Source organism: Hevea brasiliensis, chromosome 10 (assembly GCF_030052815.1).
Source record: "Hevea brasiliensis isolate MT/VB/25A 57/8 chromosome 10, ASM3005281v1, whole genome shotgun sequence".
Lineage (NCBI taxonomy): Eukaryota > Viridiplantae > Streptophyta > Magnoliopsida > Malpighiales > Euphorbiaceae > Hevea > Hevea brasiliensis.
In genome coordinates, this window is record NC_079502.1 from 13,671,551 (window position 1) to 13,685,641 (window position 14,091).

General features: G+C 36.8%; 2 non-coding genes across 2 annotated transcripts; both read right to left on the reverse strand.

Annotated features, from left to right (window-relative positions):
- Window positions 1-464: 464 nt before the first annotated feature.
- LOC131170059 (small nucleolar RNA R71) lies at window positions 465-571 on the reverse strand. Its single transcript, XR_009141001.1, has one exon. It is a non-coding gene; the product is annotated as a small nucleolar RNA R71 (small nucleolar RNA).
- Window positions 572-9,664: 9,093 nt separating this feature from the next.
- On the reverse strand, window positions 9,665-9,737 carry TRNAT-UGU (transfer RNA threonine (anticodon UGU)). Its single transcript has one exon. It is a non-coding gene; the product is annotated as a tRNA-Thr (tRNA).
- Window positions 9,738-14,091: the final 4,354 nt, after the last annotated feature.

Below are 14,091 nucleotides of genomic sequence, written 5' to 3' on the forward strand. Positions count from 1 at the left end.
CAGAAATGGCTAAAGAAAGAGTTGGAATCAGTGGTGATAATGGTGAAAATGATCGAAACAATGAAAATGCAGCTCATGGTGAAGAAGTTGTAAATGCTAATGTGCCTAAGGGAAGTATGATGGATCACGCATTTCCTCATTTTGATGATTTAAGAGAGAGTACAGCAAGACCAAGAATTGATGCAAATAGTTATAAGATGGATTTTGGAGTACTACAAATGATTCAGAATTCTCAATTCGGAGGTCATCCTTCAGAAAATCCTCATACTCATCTTAAGAAGTTTGTTATGATATGTGACATGCAAAAGCAACCAGAGTATTCGATGATGCAAGAAGGCTAAAATTGTTTCCATTCTCTTTGAAAGATAGAGCATTGGATTGGCTTGATTCTTTACCTCACAACTCAATTACAAATTGGGAGCGATGCATTTCTTGACCAATAATTTCCACCTGGAAAAACTCAAGAGTTGAGGAATCAAATGATTGCTTTTAGACCAAGAGAAGATGAGACTCTTTATGAGTCATGGATGAGATGGAAGGAGTTGGAGAGACAATGTCCACATCATGTCATTCCTAAATGGATGATAAACCAGAATTTTTACACAAATGTCACTCCCGCTATCGGAGGAATCATTGATGCTCAAACCGGAGGGGAATTCATCATTAAGCATGAAGAAGAAGCTTATGAGTTATTAGAGAAAATAGCAAAGAACATCTATGGAGTAGTCCAAGAGGGTCAACTCCAACTCAAAAAGGCAAGTTCTTTGGAATGTATGAGCTTGATCCATTCAACATGATCAATGCCAAATTTGATGCACTCACTAATGTCCTTGCTAAGAAAATGGAGGATTTAAGTATGCTAGTCGGTTCATCATCATGTTCGAAGTTCTCAACAAGTTACTCATGCGCAGGAACAATGAGTCATGGAGTAAATTATCCTTCATATGCTTGGAGGAATCATCCCAATTTTTCATGGGAGAATAAGCAAAATCAAGCTTCAACTCGAACTTTCCATCACAACAACAAGAGCATCAATACCAACAACCTAGGCAACCACCACCTAGTTTTCAGAAAAGAATGCAACATCGCACCTTTACCAAGACAAAGAAGAACAAAGTTCCACCACAGAGGCTTTATTACAACAAATTCTTGCTAATCAAATTAAGCGTGATGAAGAGTTAAGAGAGATGACAAAGAAGGCTGGAACAAATGCAAACACACAATAGGATCTTTGGAAAATCGATTGCACAACAAGCATGCTCATAAAGTACCAATTCTATGGGTAAACTTACTAGTCAAACATAAAATACAATGGAGCAATGTCATGCCATCACACGGAGGAGTGTTAAAATATTGCAAAATGAGACGACTGAAAAAGTTGAAAAGAGAGAAAATGAGGAAGATTTTGAGGAGATGAAAACAAAAGAGTGAAAAGGGAGTGCAAGAAAAGGTAAAGAGGAGGTTGGAGAGAAAGAAGAGAAATATATTCCTCCAGAGCCTTACAAGCCACAGCTTCCCTTTCCACAGAGATTTCAAAAAGCCAAGCTTGATAAGCAATTTGGGAAGTTCTTAGAGATTATGAAGAAGCTATATATAAATGTGCCCTTTATCGATGCTCTTTCCCAAATGCCTTCTTATGCTAAGTTTTTGAAAGAAATTCTCTCAAACAAAAGAAGACTTGAAAATTATGAGATCAGAGCCTTAATCGAGGAATGCTATCCTCCAAAGGAAACTTCCTCCAAAGCTCAAGGATCCAGGGAGTTTTTCAATTCCATGCCACATTGGGGAATCATGTTCTGTAAAAGCTTTATGTGATTTAGGGGCTAGTGTTAGCCTTATGCCCCTCTCCATTTATGAGAAGCTCAATATGGGAGATCTTAAGCCAACCCACATTTCTCTTCAGTTAGCTAACAGATCAATTAAGTATCCTGAAGGGATTTTGGAGAATGTGCCTCTGAAGGTTGGAAAATTCTATATACCTGTTGACTTTGTCATCTTGGACATGGAAGAGGATTCTAATATCCCAATCATTTTGGGGAGGCCTTTCCTAGCTACAGCTGGTGCTTTGATTGACGTGAAAGGTGAAAAGCTTACTCTCAGAGTCGGAGAGGATCATTTAGTCTTCAACATTGGCAATGATAAGAAGAAGCAACATGAAGATGTAGACTCTTGTTTGAGAATTGATATAATTGATGAGTTAGTAAAAGAGCACTTTAAAAAGAGCTATCCGAAGGCTTCTCTTGAAAGTTGTCTTATCCATGAAGGGAGTATCAATGATGAAAATCCAAAAGAGGCTGCATTTGCACAAGATTTGAATAGTAATCCACCTTGTCCTATGGCACCAATCTTTCAAGTTGAGCAAGTGGAGAAAAGTGAAGTAAAGCAACCATCTCTCAAAGAAAAAGATGCACCAAAGGTTGTCAAGAAAGAAATGGTCGGATTTTTAGACAAAGCAACAAGGATCTTCTCATGTGATGGAAAGAAAATGAAGTATAGATTCATTGAAGCACGTATTGGAAACAGAGGCAATAAATTCCAATTTCAGCCACCATGAAACATGAAAAGAGTCTAGCTAAGGACTATAAATTAGCGCTCTTGGGAGGCACCCCAAGTTCTTTTATTTTGCTTTTGTTGATTTACTTTTATTTGCATTACTTTTGTTTTTATCTTAAATCTCCCCAAATTCAATTTTTGACATTGTTGAATCTTATCCCTTGTAGATGTATTTCAATGAAGAAAGGCTAGTGAACTGTTAGGGAAGTGATTCTTCACTTGAAAATTTTATCCTTTAAACTCTCCCAAAAACTGATAGGTTTTTGCTGCATAACCTGTGCAGGAGCTGCAATCTGGTTTATGCAGAGGAAAAATGGAATCTGCAGCAAAAAGGGTATCTGCAGCAGATGGCTTATGTTTTTGGTGAGGTTAGGTGTGTAACTTTTAAGTATATGTGCTTTTAATGTTAATATGGTGGTAAGTTGGTCATCTATGTAGTTTTGAGATTATTTGGGTTGTGGAATTCAAGGTGGACAATATTGCATTCTCTTGGCATAACTTGGAGAGTTCATTTCATCATTTGTAGATAAATGCAACTTTATGCAGATTTTATTGAGTTTTAATGTGCTAAATGTTGATTTGCAGAATTTGAGTCAAAATAGCATGGGTCACAAATGCTTTTTAATGCAGGATCCATCTTCTACAAGCTTGTGTGATGCATTTTTGATGAACTTTGTATATATTGATGTGTTTTTGATGAAAATTTCTCATGGTTTATGCTTCATAGAATTACATTTCTTCATTTTAGGGTATTTTTCACACTTGCAAATCATGTTCCATTGCAATCTTAATCTTGTTGAATTGTGCATAAGCAACTGCATAGCTTATGCAATCCTGCATAACCACAATTCTTGCCATTTTCATCCTCAAATCGCATAAGAAGAGTGCATAGCTTATGCAACTCGCATAGCCTAATTTTGTCAAATTTCATATCTTTCAAACTCGCATAAGCAGAGTGCATGACTTATGCACATTTGCATAACTTCAAATTCTTCATTTTCTCTCTCTGCCGAAGTCTGCATAAGGAGGGTGCATAACTTATGCACTTCCGCATGACCAAAAACTCTGAATCTCCAAACCTGCCGAGGGGTGCATAAGCAGAGTGCATGACTTATGCACTTCTGCATAACCAGAAACCCAAAAATTCCAAACCTGCCGAGGGGTGCATAAGCAGAGTGCATGACTTATGCACTTCTGCATAATCAGAAACCCAAAAATTCCAAACCTGGCGAGAGGTGCATAAGGAGAGTGCATAGCTTATGCACAACTGCATGACCACCAACCCAAAATCCCAAAACCCATCGAGAGGTGCATAAGGAGAGTGCATAACTTATGCACTTCCGCATGACCATCAATTCTGAATTCCAAAACCTGCCGAGAGGTGCATAAGGAGAGTGCATAACTTATGCACTTCCGCATAACCACACTCTCCAAAAGTTAAAGCCTGCTGAAACTTGCATAAGGAGAGTGCATAACTTATGCACTTCCGCATAACCACAAATTCTGAAAACCAAAACTTATCGAGACTTGCATAAGGAGAGTGCATAACTTATGCACTTCCGCATGACCACACTCTTCAAAAAAAAAAAAAAAAAAAAAAAAAAAAAAAAAAAAAACCAAAACATGCTGAGACCTGCATAAGGAGAGTGCACGGCTTATGTACTCTTGCATGACCACAATTCCTACAATTCCATTTTTAGCCGAAACTTGCATAAGTCAGTGCAAAAGCTATGCACTCTTGCATAATCAGTTTTTCACACTCTTTATCTTCCACCAAAACCTGCGTAAGAGAGTGCATAAGTTATGCACACTCATTCTCCCCTTATGCAGTTTTACACATGTCCTGTTCAAATCAAACTTTGTTTTCGGCACCCATTTTCCTTTTGAATATACTGCACAGGCTGTGAATCCTCTTATGCAAATATTTTGCATAGCCTATGCAGTCCTTATTGCCACTCATGCACGGCTTATGCACCCTACTTATGCACCTATTCTGGACAGTACTTTCTTCTGCATAGCCTGTGCAGCTTCTTATGCATCCCCTTTATATCTTGAATTCTCCTCTGCTCCATACCAGGTAACTCTTTCTTTTTGCTCTTAATTTTCACAATTCCTGGTAAATATTACTTGCTTTGAGTTTTGGTTATATACCGCATGAGACATTGAGGGCAATGTCTAATTTTGAGTTTAGGGGTGCACATTTTGATTTTTGCTTCATTTTTCACATTTTGAGTATAGGAGCATCTCATCCCATTCCATTTACATATATTGTAAATATTTACATACACATCCATACATACATATACATAACACATTACACATTTACATACGCATTATACATCACATAGCACATATACAAATAGACAAATTGTACACATTGCACACAAATAGACAAATAGACTTCCTCCATTTAGTTAATGCATTACTCATTTTAGAAATCATGCATCATGCATTAAAATCTTTTGCCAAATCCCTTGAGTATTGAAAATGTGCCTATGAGAGTGATTTGACTCACCTTTTAGTTGGGTTTGTGGATTGAAAGTTTCCTAAGATGTGCAAGGTTTTGAAGTGTCTATCCCTTGCCTATATCTTCTTAGCCAAAAAGCCACCCAACTAGTCATTTGGAGATGGAAGTGTTTAGAGGGAATTATTGGATATAAGGTAGTCAAATGATGTCTCACCAATCCTAGAACAAATTTTCTAAACCTTTCAAGGCGAAATACCAGCTTGTACTTGAAGAGAGAAATGATTAGGCATTCTTTGATTTAAACCTTCTCATTTTAAACCTTTGGCCCTTTTTCCCAATTAAAATTTACCCTTGCAAACCCCTTTGAGCCTTTTTATCCCTAATTTTTCTTGAAATCCTTATTGTTACCTAGCCAATGAACCAAACACTCCAACCCTTTTCATGAGAATAATTATTACAATATTAGGTACACTTTCTAAAAAAAATAATAAAAATAAAAAATAAAAAAAATATACAATAAAAGGGAGAAGAAGTGCTTGTCATCTTGTAAAAGTGCTAGTATATGTGCTTTTCACTATTGCCATTCAAAATGAAAGAAATCCACCCAAAGTATTAAAAGGAATGAGTTTGGGGGTGGCAATTTTAGGGACAATCATCAAAAGAAAATGCAAAATACAAGTTTAAAGTATCAAAATGTCCCTCCATTTTTATGTGTTTTGCTAGCACTTGACAATTCTCATTGTGTACTTCTCTCCTCAATATATACAAAAAAAAAAAAGAAAAAGAAAAAATTATAATAAAATAAGAAGTGTACCTTATGTTGTTAAGATTGGAAATATTCTCATGCTTTGAATCCTTTTTACCCATTCTTCTTCTTAGCCTCATTTTGAACCCCATGGCCCCATTACATCCCTAAAAAGACCTTTGATCTCTTGATAGTACTTGCTACATTAGTGGAGATAGGAGTAGGGAATTTGCCTATGGGATTGGAAAACTATTCATTCATTCATTTAATTCCATCATTCCATATAGAGACACTTTGACTATTGATTGTTCTAGAATTCCTTTTAAGCATGACCCTTTCTTTTGATTGGTTGGTTTGGGGATTTTGAATGATAATTGACTTTATGGCTAAGCGGTGAAAGCTTGGATAAGCATTAGATTCTTTGCATTTTAAAGGATGGGTATATGGATTGGTATGGTCAAGGTGTGTTAAGTTACTTGAATAGGTGATTTTCATAGCTCTTTGGATAAGGCACCCCTAAAAATTTTGCATCATATTTTAAAGTTTGCTTGAGGACAAGCAAAAGCTTGAGTTTGGGGGTATTTGATGCATACATTTTGCATAGTCATTTAGGTCTAATTTCATAGCCATTTTATTTTATTATTAGTTATTTTTAGCTAATTTCATTAGTTATTTAGTTAGTTTTTCATAATTGTCAATTTTAGATTAATTTGTAATTTTTATTTTGTTTTGCAGGAAAAATGGTGTTTTTGAAGGACTAAAGAGAAATTTTGCCATTGAGGAGTAACTTCTACAGCCAAAGATGTCAGAAACAAGTTTTCAAGCTGAAATATACATTGACCAAATTGTGCATAACTTGTCGCATAAGCTATGCGGATCTGCATAAGGAGAAAAATCACTGTTCCAATACCTGCCGAAATGTGCATAAGGAGACTGCATAGCTTATGCACATTCACGCCTCCTTTATGCACTTTCACGGAATTGTGCATAACCTATACACCAAGTCATGCGCGCATAAGTGAAACTAAAACTGCTGAATCGCATAAGGGACTGCATGACTTATGCAGTCCACTTATGCACTCCCACAAAGAGTTCATTAATGAGCTGGCAGAAGATTCCTTCAGAAAATCTCTCCTCAAACACATTATTTTAGGGCTCCATGTCTAAAAAATACTATAAATAGCCTCATTTCCCATTTTAGAGAAAAAGGAAGAAAGAAAGGAAGAAAAGGAGCAGGAGCAAGGGCAGCTGAAGAGTCACATTTAGTTTTCCACACCATTTCCAACCAGATTTGGGATTTCTTTCTCTTCTTACCTTTTCCTACATTTCTAGTGTTGAGTTTTTTATTTCTTAGCTTAGATTAGAGCTTTATTTCCATTTAAATTCAGAATATCTTGTAGACATTATGGGTAGTGAGTAGTTTCATTTTGATTCTGGAGTAAGGGATGTAATATTTAGTTATTTTTGTGGATTTGAACTGGGTTAGTCCCAATTTAATGAATTTATGAGGTTTAATCCATTTCTTGTGTACTTATTCACATGCTTAATGAAGGGCCCCATTAAGTTATGTTCTTAATCCTTGGTTGAACCACCGAAAGGAGAAAACCAAGTGATAGTTAATCAAGAAATTGGACTTAATTAACTTAGATCTAGAAATAGACTAAGGCTTAAGAGGGTTTTAATAGATTGATTAAAGAACCTAATGGGTCTTGGTTAATTTTAACTCCACGAAAGTAGGATTAAGTTAATTAAGGCACTCTTTGTCTCACTCGAAAGAGTTTTCAAAGGATTTTAGAATTAATCTCCTTTAAACCCATAAATTTCATGGATTGGGCTACCTTGGAAAAATCCCAAAATGACTTAAATATGAACCCTTAACTCCAGAATCGTCTTTCATCAATTATTGCTTAGAATTTTACTTTTGAGTGTTTAGTTTAATCTCATTTTATTAATTTTCATTATTATCAATTTCTTTATTTTGCGAATTATTAAATTAGTCATTGTTTGAATTTAGTTTTGCATTTTCATATCTTCTGCTTCAAATTCCTAAATTTCTTTTATTAATTTGATTAAAATACAATTTTAACATATTTTATTTTACATCAAAAATTCAATCATTAACACAACTCCTCGTGGGAACGATATCTTTTTCTATACTACTTGAATGACCCGTGCACTTGCGGTTGGGACACATCAATTATCATTATCAGTTTAATTTATTATTTGCAATAACTCAATGAGTTTCAAAACTCACCTGGATTATTCTTTCTGACTGTCCATCCGTCTGAGGATGAAAAGCTGTACTAAAATGGAGTTGTGTGCCCAAGGACTCTTGTAATTTCTTCTAAAATCTAGATGTAAACCTCGGGTCTCTATCAGATATAATGGAAAGTGGAATTGCATGTAGTTTAAGTATCTCACTAATGTACAATTCTACTAGCTTTTCCAGTGAGTAGTCAGTTCTGACTAGCAGAAAATGTGCTGATTTGGTCAACCTATCCACAATCACCCATACTGCATCATGCTTCTTCTGAGTGAGAGGTAGACCACTGACAAAGTCCATAGTGACTCGGTCCCATTTCCATTTAGATATGTTTATGGGCTGTAACAAACCTGATGGAACTTGATGTTCTGCTTTGACTTGCTGACATGTTAAGCTTCTAGTTACATAGTCAGCTATGTCCTTCTTCATACCTGGCCACCAGTATCGAAGTTTTAGGTCATGGTACATTTTTGTGCTTCCTGAGTGCATAGCATACACACTGTTATGTGCTTCTTTCAGAATACTGGTTTTCAACTCTTTATCATCTGGTACACATACTCTTTCTTTATAGTATAGGCACCCATTTTCTTTCACTTTATATTCAGTTTCCTTCCCCTCAGTGATTTTGCCCATAACAGCCATTAATTTCTCATTTGTCTTCTGCTCATCCTGTATCTATTGTAACAGATTCGGCTTCACTTGCAACTCAGCAAAAATAACTCCATCATGAGTTAAGGACAGTTGGGCATTCAGAAATCTTAATGCTATAATAGATTTTTTGCTTAAGGCATTAGCAACTACGTTTGCCTTCCCAGGGTGGTAGTCAATCACACAATCATAATCTTTCAGGAATTCAATCCATCGCCTCTGTCTCAAATTAAGTTCCTTCTGGGTTGGCAGATACTTCAGACTCTTATGGTCTGTGTATATGTAGCACTTTTCTCCATACAAGTAATGCCTCCATATCTTTAATGTGAAGATAATTGCTGCTAACTCCAAATCATGAGTAGGGTAATTCTTTTCATGTGGCCTTAACTGCCTGGAAGCATATGCGACCACTTTCCCTTCTTGCATGAGTACACACCCTAACCCATTATGTGAGGCATCACTGAAAACTACAAAGTCTTTTCCTGACACTGGCTGTGTTAACACTGGTGCCTCTATCAACATAGCCTTCAGCCTCTCAAAACTGGCTTGATACTTGTCATTCCAGTCAAATTTCATATTCTTGTGTAGTAATTTGGTCATTGGAGCAGCTATCAGGGAAAATCCCTTTATAAATCTTCTATAATATCCAGTTAACCCCAAGAAACTTTTGATCTCAGTTGTATTTATGGGAGGCTTCCATTCCATCACTGCTTCAATCTTCTTGGGATCCACTCTAATCCCTTCCGGACCTTATTCCTTATTGTATATATACCAATAATGTATATAGAAAAAAAAAGGTTCTTTTCTTGTTCTTGATTTGTTCTGCAGAGATTTAACTACTCTAACCTTTATTCATATTATTCCTAATTGGAAGTTCCTACCACATAATAATCGGTCACCCTCGGAAAAAAGGGAAAGGGGCCTTTTCAATATTCTTTGATTTAAAAAAACATTATCAATTATGTAAAAAATTAAACAAATAGAGAAAAGCCAGCTATCGGAGTCGAACCGATGACCATCGCATTACAAATGCGATGCTCTAACCTCTGAGCTAAGCGGGCTTACATAACAGAAATTGTACATGTATAGGAATTTAGTAAACTAATGGAATCTTGGCTATTAATTTTTTATTCTTTTCATTCTTAGTTATTCATAATTAATTATTATGAATATAGAAAAAAAAGAAAAAGAATTGATCGTTCGAGTATTCAAAATTGCACGAGAAAAAAAAAATGAGAGCAAGAAAAGTATATGTAATGAATGTGGTATATATACATCTATATTGAATTGCGGATAGAGAAATGATAGAATCCTTTCTGATTAGACTAAATAAGGGTCTCTGATAGAGATAAAAGAAGATAGACAAGAAATAAAAAAATAAGAGGAAAGACTTTTTATAGGAATCGGTATCTAATGACTTCAACAGTTCCAGTAGAATAGAAATGAAAAAAGGGGGATAATAATAAGATCTTAATTTCAAAACAAAAAAAGAGGGGATATGGCGAAATTGGTAGACGCTACGGACTTAATTGGATTGAGCCTTGGTATGGAAACTTACTAAGTGATAACTTTCAAATTCAGAGAAACCCCGGAATTAAAAATGGGCAATCCTGAGCCAAATCCTGTTTTCCGAAAACAAACAAAGTAAAGACAGAATAAAAAAAAAGGGGGGGATAGGTGCAGAGACTCAATGGAAGCTGTTCTAATAAATGGAGTTGACTGCGTTGCATTAGTAAAGTAAAGAAATCCTTCCGTCAAAACTTCAGAAAGGATAACCGTATATACATACGTATACGTACTGAAATACTATCTCAAATGATTAAGATTAATTAAGATTAATAGGAGCCCAAATCCGTATTTTTTTTATCTTTATATGAAAAATGAAATAAAAACAAAATTGTTTTGAATTGATTCCAAGTTGAAGAAAGGGATGTTACATGTCCAAGGAATGCAATCTCATTCAACCAGAACTCACACTTGGACAATTTGGCGTATAGTTTCTTCTCTTTTAGAGTCTGCAGAATAATTCTCAAATGTTCATCATGTTCTGCTTTATCCTTGGAATACACCAGGATGTCATCAATGAAGACCACTATGAACCCATCTAAGTATGGATGAAAGATACAGTTCATAAGGTCCATGAATATTGCTGGAGCATTTGTTAACCCAAATGGCATCACCAGGAATTCATAATGCCCATACCGATTTCTGAATGCAGTCTTAGGCACATCTGCATCCCTAACCCTTAGCTGATGATACCTTGATCTGAGATCAATCTTATAAAACACACCGGCTCCCTTCAACTGATCAAACAGATCGTCAATTCTAGGCAACGGATACTTGTTCTTCACTGTTACTCTGTTTAACTGTCGGTAGTCAACACATAACCTAGGTGTCCCATCTTTTTTTTTTTTACAAACAGTACCAGAGCTCCCCATGGTGACACACCAGGGCATATGAACCCCTTTCAGTAGGTGCCATCCTATACGGAGCAATTGAAATTGGAGTTTTACTTGGCATAATCTCAATAGCAAATTCAACTTCCCTTTCTGGGGGCAAACTAGGCAATTCTTTAGGAAATCCTTCAGAGAAATCCCTTACTGTGGGTATGTCAGACAAGTCAAGTTTACCCTGCCTAGTGTCAACCACGTGTGCCAGATAGGCTTCACACCCTTTTCTCAATCATCTCCTTGCAACTGTAGCTGAGATGACATTGGACAAGAAATCTATCCTTTCACCCACAATTGTTATTTCTTTGTTCTTAGTAGTTTTCAGAGAGATTCTCTTCAATTTACAATCTACTATTGCCTGATGATGGCATAACCAATCCATTCCCAAAATCACATTAAACTCATGGAAAAGCAGTTTGATTAAGTCTGCTGAGAACTCTTTCCCTTGAATTTTCAATGGACAACCCTTATATACTTTGTTTACTACCACAATGTGGCCTAGCGGATTTGTGACCAGGATGTCTTGGTCACTTTCCTCTACTGGTATTCCCCTTTCTACGGGCAGCTTGATATAAATATATGAATGAGTAGATCCAGGATTCACTAATGCATGCACAAAAGTATTATAGAGGAGGAATGTACCCTTGATGACATCTGGAGCATCCAATTCCTCCTGTGCCCTTATAGCATAGGCTCTGGCTGGTTTTCTACCTTCTACTCTCCCCACAGACTCTAATACAGGTTTCTATGAAGTACAGGCTACCTCAGCCTTACCCAGCTTTCTACCCCTTGGAGCTGGAGGGGTAGGCCTAACAGTTGATACCAGAGTGGATGTAGCAGTTCTGCGAGGACAATCTTGGACTAGGTGGTCTGTAGATCCACACCATAAACAAGCACCTATCATCCTCCAACATTCAACCTTATGCCATTTTTGGCAATGTGGGTAAGCAATAGATACTGTTGGGGCTGGTCCCCTGAACCCTATCCCTGGAGAGCTAGCCATTGAAGGTGTGGACTGGCCTCTCCTTGGTGTAAACTGAGATTTGGGCCTCTGTGACTGACCCTGACTTGGTGCTCTACTAAAACTCTGAGTAGGTGAACCTCTAAATTTCTTACTAGGAGCAGAAGATGTACCGGTCTGACCCTGACCTCTTTTCTGTTGTCTGTCCCTTCTGTTCTTCTCATTCATTCTAACTTTTTCAACCTTCAGTGTGGCATCCACTAACTTGGCAAACTCTGTAATCCCCAAGGCTGTAATCATTACTTTAATGTTATCATTGAGTCCTTCCTCAAATCTCTTGCATCTCTCTGCCTCATTAGGGACTATCTCCCGCCCATAACTGCTCAATCTGACAAATTCTCTTTCATATTCAGCCACTGTTAGCTGTCTCTGGCATAGGGTAATAAATTCCCTTCTCTTCTCTTCCAGGTATACACTGCCCACATACTTCTTTCTAAACTTAGTGAGAAAGAAATCCCAAGTTATTTATTCTGGTGGCACCTCACTAGTCACTGTATCCCACCATTGGTATGCATCATCTTGTAGTAGTGATACAGCAGCTTCTGAATTCTACTCTGGAGTACAATGAAGTTGTTTCAAGACTCTTCCAGTTCTGTCTAACCAATTTTCAGCTGTGACAGAATTATCTTCCCTTTTACCCAGAAAATCCACTGCTCCAAACTTCCTGAGTCTCTCCATATGAGATTTTTGATGTGGAGGTGGTGGTGGTGGCATAACTCCTGCCATCTGTCTAAAAAACTCAGCCATTTGCTGAAATGTGGCTGGTGCATTTGGTACTGGTGGAGCAGGTTCCCTCCTGTCTCCTGGTTCAGTCATAGATGGAACATGACTTTCCACTTCCTCATCGACCGCTCTCTGTGATGTGGAGTCCATATTCTGATCAAAATAACAAATTAAAAGATCTGCATTAGAGTCATCATAACACTTACAATGCAATGCATGATATGTAATCTATCTAGGTCCAGAAACGCCTAAACCAGGCTTTGATACCACTAAATGTAACACCCCTCACCTGTCTACAGTATAGCCAAGCAAGGCATGCTACACGGCGTGCCGAAACACCTAGTCTGTAATTATCTCATTTCCTGAGCTCAATTTGATTTTAAGAAGTCTTTTATGTAATATTTATATCATGCTGATACTATTTTCATACTTTAATAAAATCAGTGTTTCAAAAATGGTAATAAAAATTTGGCAAGGTGCCGTCTGTATTTCGGACAAACTATCCTTCCAGACCTGTTAAAAACAGTTCAATATGATAATATCAAAATCTCAACTATTTCACAGTCTCGATTTCTCAGTAAAGTCAATAGACTTTTACAGTAATTAAATAGTTCCATAATACAGTCCATAATAATTTAAATATATCCAGAAAATCTCCATGTTATTTAATATGTACAAAATATTACAAACTTTAGAGCTTTCATAATATTACAAAATACAGGGCCGAATTTCAAATACAATAAAAGCACAAAATACAAGATATCTTAACTCCTACCATGTATGCAATGCAATGCAGATGACTCTAGACTCCTGTGCAGATCTGATGTCTCACCCGGTCGTAGGTCTACTGGACTCCCCAGCTGTGTCTCCAATACCTACGCGTTACAAAAGCAACGCGCTAAGCAATTTTACTTAGTTGTGATGCCTCTTACCCGTTTACTGTATAGCCAAGCAAGAAGTGCCACATTCGGTGCCGGAGCACCCTATTTTGTTTTATCATACCTATTGTAAACTTTTGATGTAATTTAAAACATGTATTCTGTGTGTAGAATTTTTTTTTATATCTTATTTCTGTGGAGACCCGGACAGAGCCTCCCCGATTTTATTAGCATCTGGCGAGTTTCCACTAATCACCTGTTAACATGTCCATATTCATTTCACACATTTCCATATCATATTCTCTTGTATCATATCATTTACAATTATTTATGAGATCTAAAA